Source organism: Hermetia illucens, chromosome 2 (assembly GCF_905115235.1).
Source record: "Hermetia illucens chromosome 2, iHerIll2.2.curated.20191125, whole genome shotgun sequence".
Lineage (NCBI taxonomy): Eukaryota > Metazoa > Arthropoda > Insecta > Diptera > Stratiomyidae > Hermetia > Hermetia illucens.
The window spans coordinates 98,593,602-98,606,488 of record NC_051850.1 but is presented as its reverse complement, the minus strand read 5'-3'; the positions used below and the strand labels follow the sequence as shown (position 1 = coordinate 98,606,488).

The 12,887-nt window shown below is 43.9% G+C and overlaps 1 protein-coding gene across 1 annotated transcript in view; it reads right to left on the bottom strand.

Annotated features, from left to right (window-relative positions):
- LOC119649264 (adenosine deaminase 2-like) overlaps positions 1-12,341 on the bottom strand; it is a 64,426-nt gene extending 52,085 nt beyond the window's left edge. The window contains exon 1 of the mRNA XM_038051352.1: positions 11,859-12,341. The gene's annotated coding sequence lies outside the window, so the exon portion shown is untranslated. The remainder of the gene's footprint in view (positions 1-11,858) is intronic.
- Between the last annotated feature and the right edge of the window lie 546 nt (positions 12,342-12,887).

The window sequence follows — 12,887 nt, the reverse complement described above, 5'->3', positions numbered from 1 at the left end:
ATACAGATGTGGAGGCATGAAAGACCTGTACATAAGAACTACCATCTTGAAAAAACACTTTGACAGCATCGCACTATGTAGTCTGCGACTGCATTCCTTTCACTGATGAGTACGATTCCTGCGCTTATCAAAATTGCTTTTTATTCTGTCCTACTCTGTAAATTTCAGCGAGGTGAATTTGTAATTAGATTTTTGTGTATTTTTTGTTGTTGGCTTCAAACGAATAACTGATTTCAAACAAGTCGAAAAGGATGGTTATATTGTGGAGAATATCAGAATAAGTTTGATAACAAGATAATTGGGAAGCATCCTTGCTGTTGGGTATGATGCAGGAGGTCGAACTTGCTTTTCTACGAAATTATTCAGCTACTTCCATAGAAACCTCACACATTTCATGACATAATGCCCTGATACATTCATCTGCGAACTAGCAAATCTAAATTGTAAAGCACAAACTTTTCCGTCCCCATAAAATATTCCAAATTGAAATTGTGGCGCAGCTTCCTAGTTTTAGGACAATGTTTGCAGAAGTAAAACTTTCAGAATCATCAGCCTAAATTTCATTAAAAACTACTTGCGACTCTGCAACATAATATTGACATCAAAGTGTAGGTTTTACCTTCATGTTCCGAGATAGCATAAAATGCAAACATTCAGCAGCGAAGCGTCCCAGCCACGTAAATTTATCAGAATCTAGGCGGAAGAGTTCTCCAGCTTTCGAAGTTAAAGCTTCCAAGATACCTAGATAAATTTGTTTGAGGCTTCAATCAACACCTGAGCTGCCGGCAACCAAACATCTCAGCCAAAGGGGCAAGGTTGCTAAATCTGTGGAGCTAACAAACAAATCTCGTCGTAATTACGTTCGTTTCTGCAGGCAATTGTGCTTTCACAGGCAAGTCATGCAAGCATTCAATACCAGACTCCATCTCGACAAAAGTTGAACGTTATAACTTTGATAGTAATTAAGTCACAGAATAATTAAATTCGAGACGAGACAGGATTTAGTTTGTCATCGATTCAAAGGATCATGCTTGTGCAAATCTATACACCCAGCATTTGAGGTGCTCCTTTGCAATTTGCTGGTGCAATTGATATTGCGAGTTTGGAGTTCGAGATGTTGAAGTGACCCTCGACTTCTGCACAATTGAAAGCACCTTTTAAATGAACACTTCCAAAACGGAGGGTGCGGAATCATTTTCGCACGAGAGTTCACTTATAGATTTCATTTGGAATAACTTGCGAAAGAAATTCAGAGTTTATTAATGGGTTCAGAATTCAGTAATTGTAATTCTGAGACGGTGTCAGCTAAATCACTCGCATCAGAATCCAAAAGTGGTTTGGGACATTGTAAAGATGGACTTTGGAAAGCAACAGTTCTAACTTTTGAGCTTGAGTATACAGAAGAGTGGTCGTTACTCAGACAACCTTCACAAGATTATCAAGCTGAAAGCAGGATTCTCGAAATGCGCACTTTCTCTATAGTTTCCACAGCTTGTAAAAGTTGAAGTGATGATGTCACCAACTAGGTGTTCGTCGGACCAAATGGTATTAAAGATATAATTTCTTATTATATCCTATGTTATGGTTACCGCAGTTGTCAATAAGAAAGCGCTACTAATAAACATATATTATAGCGGCCATCCAGTGAATCATGTACTTGGAGTCGGTTACAGAGGAGACTGCAGAGTCAGAGAACGATACCTTCTATGAGACAGTGGAGTGGACCCTCGAACTCTGTTCCAAGTATGATATCAAAAACATACTTTTCAATATTCAAGTGGGGACGGAGCTCGTATTCAGGCTCCCCTAGCTTACATAAGGATCATAACGGACTGCGGGTTATTCAGTTAGTAGTATCGCACGAAATGGTTGTTAGAAGTACTTGTTGTGCGCGGAAAGCGGCCTACAAACATACATGGGCCCTTCCAGACAGAACCACTTTCAATCAAATTGACAATGTGTTAATTGAACACCGCCACCTCTCAGCCTTGATGAATGTCAGAACATATCGGATCCCTATCTGGTTGTGTCCGGATAGCTGAGTGGTTCAAGCACAACCGCGATATCACTGGTGGCAGTGGAATTTGTATCGTGATTTGACGTCGGATACCAGTCGACTCAGCTGTGAATGAGTACCTGAGTCAAATCAGGGTAACAATCTCGGGCGAGCACACTGCTGACTACATTACCTCCTATAGGGTACTCGTTGATGTACTCCTCTGTGGTTACAACACCGCCCAGAATCTCCTCTGACAATCAGGTGAGAGTGAATATTGACGCCATCCACAACACAGTCCTCCGTAAAATCTATAAGGGATGCCGCAATAATCGCAGCTAACGGAGGTCCTGGAGATGAAGCATCAAAAAATTATCTTCACAAGAACGTTATCATTCATATGGCCACATACGCTCCAGGCACAAAACAAGTCGGAGCGGCTGGTTCGACGATGAATGTAAGGTAGCAGCGGAACTGAAGAATGCTGCACACCGGGTTACTTTGAATCCTCAAAAAAGGCGAACATGCGCAGAGGCACAAACTCCAACAGAAAAAGGAGGCATGAGAAAACCAACAAGTTTGTGAACTCGAAATTATAGGGAGGAACCGCACCAGGCGCAAAACTGTTACCAAAAAATTGGATAAATCTGGAGCTTGATGCTGAGAAATCTGATTGAGTACTTTGATGAACTACTCAACAACCAAAAAACCGCAAACTATAGACGATGGGCAAATGCCTCCACCAAGCATGTAAGAAGCAGTCCGTGCACTGGATCGCTTAATCAACTTATGCTCAACGTGTTTGACAGCGAATCAATGCCTGACGACTGGCGCCGAGGCATTATCTGTCCTATACATAAAAGGGGAGATATCACGCAATTATAAAGGTATCACGTTGCGGAATACCAACGGTCAGATGTTCTCCATATAGGGCTATCCGACCGACCAAAAGTAGCTAGGATAGCCCCATATGCCCAGAACATCATTGAGCCATACCAAAGGGGCTCCACTCCAGGCAAATCAGCAATAGATTTTTTTTTCTCTCTGCGGCAAGCGATGGAAAACTCCATAAGAAACTTTGCTGTGGACTTTCCAACCAGGCAAGGCTGTGATACAGCATTATTCATAGACGGATTAAAGATGGTGTGTGGAGTCGCCAATGTATTTCAAGCGGAGGTACTAGCGATACTGAAAACCTATCGAAGGCTGGAGTATGATGCCCACGCGTAACATAGCCATTCTGATCAACAGCTAAGCGACCATTAAGGCCTGGTACTCAGTGGTGACATCCTCCAGGTTAGTAGGACAGGGCGGAGACGCGCTGAACAGTCTGGGTAGATTCTGTGTCCGGCTAGCGACTGTCAAAGGTGGAATTTACCCACACTACTTAGCAGCCACAGACCTGGTGGTGAAGGTTCACCATCTTTACCAAATCATGGAGGATTTGGCCTCCTTATAACAAAACCCAATGGCCAGAGCTCTCGGGCCAAACACGTGCAAATACATAGAAGATAGGAGACTATGTTGCCAGACTCGGCATACGATACAATTCGTAATGCTGCGCACAAGATGAGTAACTCCCAGTACTAGCTGGAGTCAGGCTGCGGATTCTAGGAAAACCAATCTTTGAGGACCTCAGGGAGATTTCTGGCTACGTGGTAGAAGAGCTGTTTACTATCGTGCATGCTATCGGCGGGCTCTGAAGATCTGTCCCGCTGGACTCTGCCTCCTTGCTCTTATAACAGCAGTCATGGTCTTTGGAGTTTGCGGCATCAAAACGGTGCATCACAGCTCCTGGAAGCGTCCATTGATAACCTACCTAACCACCATGGACACCACTTGCACCATTTTTGCATCGACTTCAAGGCCACTTATGATAGCATAAGCTGAGTGGATCATCGCCGAAGGCACCCACCATGCCACAACGTCTGGCATGAATTTTGCGTATGTTACCGAAGAGCAAGTTCGACGAGCTATAAACAGCTGGAAAAACTGGAGGGGCCCAGGTCTGGATCGGGTGCAGAATTTCTGGCATAAGAAATTTGCCAGGATACACAGTCGGTTGGCACACAGTATAAATGAGGTCATGAGTCAGCCGGAAGAATTTCCACCCTTCCTCAATGTGGAGATCACCTTTCTTATCCCCCAGAAGTACACGGTGCAGGATCGCGCAGACATAATCAGTGCGTACTTCTGAGAGTGTCAATACCTCAGAGCCCATCCATATACGGAGGGGCATCTTCCAGAGGAACTCGTCGGGTCCTTTTCGGTTTTGCATGGCACTGAACCCCTTTCATGGCTACTGAATGATGCTAGAGGGCATGGTTTTTCAATAAAGTATGGGCCAAGTGCCAAGTGCAAATTGACACATTTGATGTACTTAGATAGCATCAAGTTGTATGCTAGTGCTGACGACCATCTTAGAAGTCTGTTGCGGTGGATGGCAATGCTCAGCCGTGATATTCGGATGGATTTTGGGTTAGACAAGTGTCGAATCCAAGCCACTCGCAAAGGTCATCACAAGCCGCAAGCCGGACATTGGACATTGGTGACCTCCACATCGAAGCTATGACCGAGCTAGACTTCTACAGGTACCTAGCAATTCTGCAAGGAATCCATGCTCGAGTTGGTGATCTGAAGGATGCTCCCGCTATCCGAATTCCTGCGACGTGTAAAGCTGGTACTGAAATCGCATCTCTCGGGGAAAAATAAAATAAGCACATTGAATGTATTCGCTATCCCTTCACTGGCTTCTAAATTCAAAATATTGTCGTGGACGAAAACGGACCTGAAAAATGTCCAGGGGCGGATATGGACAACTATGTCCAAATTCCGAACGCATCATTCAAAGTCTGCAGTGGAGCGGATGAACCTGCCTCGTGGCATCGGAGGTAGGGGCGTTGTTGACGTTTTACAGAAAAAAGAAAGCGAGTCCCTTGCAATCGGTAGTCTGTAAGGCAGACCGTGACTCTACTTAACTTGGAGGATCGAGCTTTCAATCCTCTGACTGGGGTGAAGTCGGACCAAGAGCGGATCGATGAATGGAAGTCGAAGGTAATGTACGGTAAACATGTAAATTCTCTTTGGCAACCATTTGTCGATTTGCATTTGTCGAATAGATGGCTGTGTCCTGGGGAGCTCTTTACTGAGACAGAGGGATTCATGTGTGCCATTCAGGACGGCGTAGTCGCCACCCAAGCTTATAAAAGGCTCATCATGAAAGAACGGGTGAAAAACGACCAATGGTTCGGCATTAGAGACGTTGGACCATCTCATTTCTGGTTGCACTGCTATGGCACCGGTGCAATACATTCCCAGGCATAATGCTGTATGTAAGGTTATTCATTATGCATGCAAGTATGGGCTGATCACGGGAACATGTCCGGTTTACGGATATAAGCCTCAAGCAGTAATTAATAGTTCTGCTTACAGCATGTATTGTGACCGGCAAGTTCTAACTTATCGTTGACAAAACATAATAGTTACATGGAACGGAAATACGTGGAGAAGAAGGTGAATTATGAGCCACTGGCTCGAGCAGTCAAAAAAATTTGGCATCTTGAACGGGTGGTTGTAGTTCACATAATATTGTCAGCTACAGGTATTGTACCTAAAACCCTCACGGCTTCCCTCCATGTCCTGGGACTATCACACAGTCTGGTTCAAACCATGCAGAAGTACGCCATCTTGCATACGTGCTCGATATTTCGTGGAGTTCTCGACGGATTCGTCCATTGACCTACCACTGGCCAATACCACCAATGCCCCTTTATAATTTAAGTAGGTAGGATCATCCGAGCCTAAATCCTTGGCACTTAGTGCTAGTATTAGGTAAAACCCGTCATCTGCCGAGACTGTGACAATTCGGAAATAATTATCGCTGGCCCAACAATCCAATTGTATCAGGGCGTTCAAGTGTATTAGAGCATTTCATTCAAAACCGTAACGGTACACTAGAGGAAACTCTAAGAGACAATGTGGTTAGCATCGCGCTCACCAGAGATTATTACCCTGATTTGATTCTGGAATTCATTCACAGCTGAGTCGACTGATATCCGACGTCAAATCACGATACAAACCCCACTGGCACCAGTGAGATTTGAACCGTGACCTTTCGTCACCATTCATTAAATCATACGAATAGATCCGGGCTGGCGGCACGAAGTGGTGCTTCGAGGCTAGCGTGAAGGCGAATGCATTTCTGGCAGGAACGGCAACAGGGACCTGAGCAAAGAAGGTTTCCAACGTGTGCCAGCACGAAGGCATAGATGATCATACAGACTGAGGAGCAAAAAATCAATGTGTAACTGACGGTTTCGCTCATGACAGAGGCAATTCATGAGACATTTGCCCTGGGAGCAGCGTGGCCGCAACTGGTTACAGTTAGTAATTGCTCCTTTATGTATAATCGCAAGCACGACATGAATGCGAATTATATTCAAGTGAAATCCGGCTTAATTTTCAGATAGGTTGGAGGTAAGGCAGCGTCTGATGCCTGTGCACCAAACGAAACCGTCAGTCACTTTTTTGAAAACTTGGGTATTTAGCTCAAAACACAGGGGTCCGTGGACCGCAAACGTAGAAGTAGGTTTTTTTCCCAATTGGTCCGGTTTGACATCAACTGGATGCGGAATCCTCAAACAAAATAAACAATCAATGTTTTCTTGCGTGAAGTCCTCAGACCATATAGAGCGTGGTAACAAAAATGCAGTTCCCAGCCGCCTATTAAACATAAGATGAAAGGTAAGCAGCCACCTGGAAAATGCCATGATGTGGATGACGTTAGAAGTTGCGCGGTTACTGAAATTTAAGGACACGGTCGCTCGACCGAAAAGAGGGGAAACGGAAAGTTCAAGAGATCATCGGGCTTCAGCGTTATATGAGAAGGAATGCCTGAATTCGTTGAGAATTCTATCTAAAGCAGGTTCGTCCCATTTACGCAGATCCTTCTCAGGCTTTGAATGCCATGTTTTCGCTATTACCGTTAAGCTTCCTACTATCCGCCTTGTTAGTATAACTTTGTTTCAAATGCATTGCTAAACAATTTAATACAGCTCTGTAACTTGAAAGTCAGTCAAGACTCACTTAGTACAGACAAACTTCGTTGTGCGAATTCTACCTTCTAACCAAGCAAGGGGGGCGGGGGGTGCTATCGGAAGCTGGCTTCGGGGTGAAAGGGTAGATGCAATGGACAGGGACCGGTTTCCTGGAGAAGAGCCGCTAAACCATATATTATAGCGGTCATCCAGTAAACCATGTGCTCGGAGTAGGTTTCTTAGTCAGCCAAAAAATGAAACCTGCAGTTATCGGCTTTCAAAACATAAGCGAAGGGCTATGCACTCTGCGTTTGCGAGGCAAGTTTAGAAATATAAGCCTCATTAACGTCCACGCCCCTACAGAGGAGACTGCAAAGTCGGAGAAGGATACCTTCTACGAGGCAGTAGAACGAACCCTCGAAGCCTGTCCCAGATATGATATTAAAATTATATCTGGGGATTTTAACAGCCAAGTAGGGAAGGAGCCCGTATTCAGGCGATACGTTGGCTCCCATAGCTTACCCGAAAAAACAAATGATAACGGACTGCGGATCATTCAATTAGCAGGGTCACACGAAATGGTTGTTGGATGTACCTGGTTTGCGCGGAAAGCGGTCCACAAACATACGTTGGCCTCTCCAGATGGGATCACTTTCTACCAAATTGACCACGTGTTGATCGAACGCCGCCACCTCTCAGCCTTGATGAATGTCAGAACATATAGGGGGGTCAATATAGACTCGGATCACTATCTCGTTGGCATGGTGTTCCGAGCTCGAATAACAATACCACCTAGAATCCCTTCTGACAATCAGGTGAGAGTGAACACTGAAGTCATCTACAACACAGCCCTTCGCAACACCTATAAGAGGGAAATGGATGCCGCAATAACCGCAGTGAACAGAGGACCTGGAGATGAAACATCAACAAATGATCTTCACAATCACCTGAAGAACGTTATCATGGATACGGCCACAAACATACTTGGCCACAGCCGCAAAAGGAGTCGGAACGTCTGGTTTGACGATGAATGTAAGCTAGTAATGGAACGGAAGAATGCCGCATACCGAGTAATGTTGCATTTTCAAAGAACGCGGGCACGCGCAGAGACTTATCACGAACTCCGTCGAGCGGAGAAGCGACTTCACAGACGGAAAAAGGAAGCCTGGGAGAACCAACAAGTCTATGAACTAGAAAAGTACAGGGAGCAACCGCACCAGGCGCGGAAGTTTTACCAACAAGTCAGCAGGATGAAGCCTTACACACCTCGATGCTCATCCTGCCGAGACAAAGACGCAAATCTGATTTCCGACAGAATGGGCGTATTGGAGCGACGGGTTGAGTACTTTGATGAGCTACTGAGCAACCAGAACATCGGCGAGTTGGAGGTCCCATCATAAGTCGCCAGGAGCCTATGGAATTACAGCCGAATTGGTTAAATATGGAGGCAACCAGTTACACCAGTTGGTTCGTCAACTTGTACGCAAGGTATGGGACAGCGAATCAATGCCTGACGATTGGCAACGAGGCATTATCTGTCTCATACATAAAAAGGGAGATATCACACAGTGCAGCAATTATAGAGGTATCACGTTGGTGAGTACCATCTATAAGATATTCTCCACTATCTTGCTAGGCAGGATAGCCCCATACACCCAGAACATCATTGGCCCAAAGAGGCTTCACTCCAGGCAAATCAGCAACAGATCAGATTTTCTCTCTGCGGCAAGCGATGGAAAAACTGCTGGAACATGGACAACAGTTGCACCATCTTTTCATCGACTTTAAAGCCGCCTATGATAGCATAGCTAGGGTAAAACTGTACACGGCTAAGAGAGCATTCGGTACCCCGACGAAACTAATAAGACTGACTAGGCTGGCCCTGACCAATGTGCGAGGCCAGATAAAAGCAGCAGGATCACTCTCAAGACCATTCGACATCAACAACGGTCTACGACAAGGGGGATGCCTTATCATGCGTCCTATACTGACGATATCGACATCATGGGAAGAACCACCCGAGACGTACAAACTGCCTTCATCCAGATCGAGCAGGCGGTAATCGGCGCGAGATCTTGGGCTGCACATCAATGAAGGCAAGACAAAATATATGGTGGCAGCGTCAGCACCGAAGACGAATTAACCAATGCTGCTCCCGGAATGAAGACATCGGTGGCATGTCAGGAAAATTGAGTTCTGTTCAATTCTTTGATTAAATCTACCCAACATAAACTGCGGAAAGTGAAGTAGACTAGAATATCACAATCGCAAGTACGGCATTTAGAACAAGTCGAAAACCAAAAGCTCGGCGCTTTAGGTATGAAAGGTTTTGTTTGTTTCTTATGTAGGTATATTTGAGTGCAAAACTATCCCATTTGTACATAGCCCGTAAAACAAAGATATATTTAGCATGTCGGATTGCTCACTTTAGTGTGATACTGATACTACATTAAATGCAAGAGGTATGATTCTCTTTAAGTCCACCCAACTACTGGCCTATGCTGATGATATCGACACCATGGGAAGAACTACCCGAGACGTACAAACTGCCTTCATCCAGATCGAGCAGGCGGCGCGAGATCTTGGGCTGCACATCAGTGAAGGCAAGACAAAGTTTATGGTGGCAACGTCAGCGCCGAAATCCAGCCAACCAACAACATCAAACCGCACTGGTCAAACACGAAGAATAAGGATACGAGAATACAACTTTGAGACCGTTGACAATTTCTCCTATCTAGGGTCGAAAATCACAACCGATAGCAACTACGATGATGAAATCCGCGCACGGTTGTTGTCAGCTAACAGGGCCTATTTCAGCTTACAAAAACTGGTTCGCTCGAAACGTCTCACCATAGGGTGAAAGCTCTTACTGTACAAGACTATGACATTGCCAGTCCTCATGTATTCCTCGGAAACTTGGGTTCTTAGCGAGAAAAATTGCGAACTCTTGGCCGCGTTGGAGAGAAGAATTCTCCGAAGAATTTTTGGCCCCCTACATGAGGATGAACTATTCCGTAGCCTACACAATGACGAAATCTATGAGCCATACCATGACCGTCCGGTTATGGATAAAATCGGGCTCAATAGGTTACGGTGGGCGGGTCACTTAATCCGTATGGATGAGGATGATCCCACCCGGAAAGTCTATAAGGGCAATATCTATAGTAGAAAAAGAAGACTAGGCAGACCCTGACTAAGATGGAGCGATGGCGTAGGTCAGGACACCAGACTGTTTTTTTGGGATATCGAATTGGTGGATCTCGGCGCAAGACCGGGATGTCTGGAGTTCCTTATTAAGGCAGGCCTAGACCGGATACCGGTTGTTGCGCCGTTGATGATGATGATGGTGAATAATAGTTGGATTTCGTTCAAAAATTGCTTGGTTGGTTTTGACTTATATTATCATTCATACTTATGTATTTGTATTTGTAGGATGAAATTATTAATAGGGGTTTTCGGGTAAATTTCTAAAATATAGTAAAATGGTATCACTAACTTTATTTGAGCAGATATCGGGGTGGGGTGTATTTTGAGCTCTAGATTTGGTATAGATGCACCATAGTGATTTTAGTCAGATTTTTCCGTTCGATAGGTTCTGAGAACGAGACCTGCTTCACTTTTTGGGGCACTACTACTCTATGTTTCACCCAGTATCAGAAATAAGACCAGCTTCGAAAAGTACTAAATGGGCCCTTTCATTTGATACCCCACATTGGGTGGACCTCTGCCCCTCTACGAATGTATGGAGAGCCTCACTCATACTCAACACAAAATGGATTCACTTGCTATATGTAAAGGGATTCTTAGACCACCGAATTTCGCGACTAGTAAACCGGGTGTCACAGACAGACAGACACTTAATCGTTTTAATAAGGTTTTGTTTCACACAAAACCTGAAGAACTGACGTTTCGCGTTAGCTCGTTAACAGGGCATGAAAACATTACTTCGTACATCTAGCTGACCATAATACCCAGGAGAAAAGGGAAAGGATAAGAACAGCTAGGTGTATTTACTTCCAAGGCGATGTTAAAATAAGCTGTCTGAAAGGCTGTCAAAGAGGTCCATTTTAAATCCAAACATTTTCCTTTCCCCTACTCAATTCCTAAAAAGCCATCCAATCAAGAATGAAAATTTCGTGCAAAATATATGTAAGTCTCATAGAACGTATGACCAAGCTAATCTGCCATTCAATTACATTCAACTTTTATAAATTCATTATCGAGAATTCAAGTTCATAAATTTCGGACTTTTTTATATTTCGTGACGACATCAACACGTCTCAATCAAATCACGCTGTTAATGTGCCTATTTTGAGTGAATTTACCAACGCTTTCAAATTATCTTTTTCAAGTATGAAAGCCTTATAGAGTCATCTAATTAAAAAAGCATACACACATCGATTCAAGTCCGCTGAATGACTATAATCTGTTGATTTGGGCTACCTTATGTGGCGCTCTGTTACAATGGCACGAAGTATCTTACTAATTCCTGGCAGAACAGGTCTCCTTTCTGCATCACTTAGCTGAATAATTAGAATATGTGAATACGCGAGGGAAGGCTCTTCCTTACACGTAATGACGGGAGCATTTATTCGCTTTTAAATACATGCCCAGATTTTTCGTTTATTAAGGGATATAGTTCCGCCCTTGATGGCGCTGGTCCGTAAACTTATATATTAGTGAAAGTTTCGGAGAAGGTCTTTCAAGAAATATATTTAATTTTCTTGCGTTCACTAAAATTATTCCGAGAATATCCAACTGGAATTGCTTGAATTGACCACAGTTCACTCGAAGAGATCATGGGAAACTCTATTTAGTTGACTCACCGCTAGTCTCGCCTTCGTGTACAATGAATCCAGATTTATATTTGCAGAACTAATTTCCACTCTGCTGGTGATACGTTAAAGCACTTAAACCACTAAAACTAACAAATATTCAGCCAATTACTAACTTTTCGCGAACACGGAACAGCCCACAAAACTTATTTTTAACACTGAATACTCTGCAGCATCTGCTCGCTGCTTGTTGGTAAACAGCGGACCGAAAGCTCAGAGATAATACCGAAAATCACATCCGACAGCTAAGTAGCATCGCATCACAGACTACGATTTAACACCTCTTAATCGCTTTCGCCTTCACTACGCTTCAGATACTACGAAACATACGAGTTTATTAATTAACTCGTGGGGCCGTTGCAAAAGAGCCCCTTTGAGAGCAGGTCCAACCGCACTTCAGCTCCAATTCGAGGCTGGCTACAGAAGTCAAGCACCACAGCCGTGTTCTTGGGGATGATGCCTTGCTCAACTAGAACACGCCAGCTTCTTACAACAAGTAGAACATGTAGTTTCCGTCTTTGCACATGGTTTCATTCTTACTTGCTTTCAAATCTAAAGATTGCATTCTTAAGCTTTCAGACTGAAACACTTAGCTTACAGTGCTTTGGAGTGGTGCTGCCAATTTCTGTTTTATGTAAATAATTTATGAGCCAGATTAATGCAATGACGGTTAAAGTAAACAGACTCGCACGTTGCTGAGGAGTAACTTTGGAGACTTTGGAATACAAAACTTTTCCGTAATAAGTAGGATGGCACGTGAGATCCCAAAAACTAACGCAAGAGGTGTGAGGTATGTTTCTGTATTGGGGTTTGCACATAGTTTATTTGGAACACTATTCTAGTGCGGAATGATTTATATTTCTTCAGGTAGATTACTCCAACTACTTCGTTTAAATTACATATCTATTTCGTTGCCACAGAATCCCAAATCCCAATCGGCCATGAGTAGGCTTTCTAGCTTCAACAACATGATAGAATTATATATCTTTGAATTGTCTAAAAATAAAAAAAAAACATCTC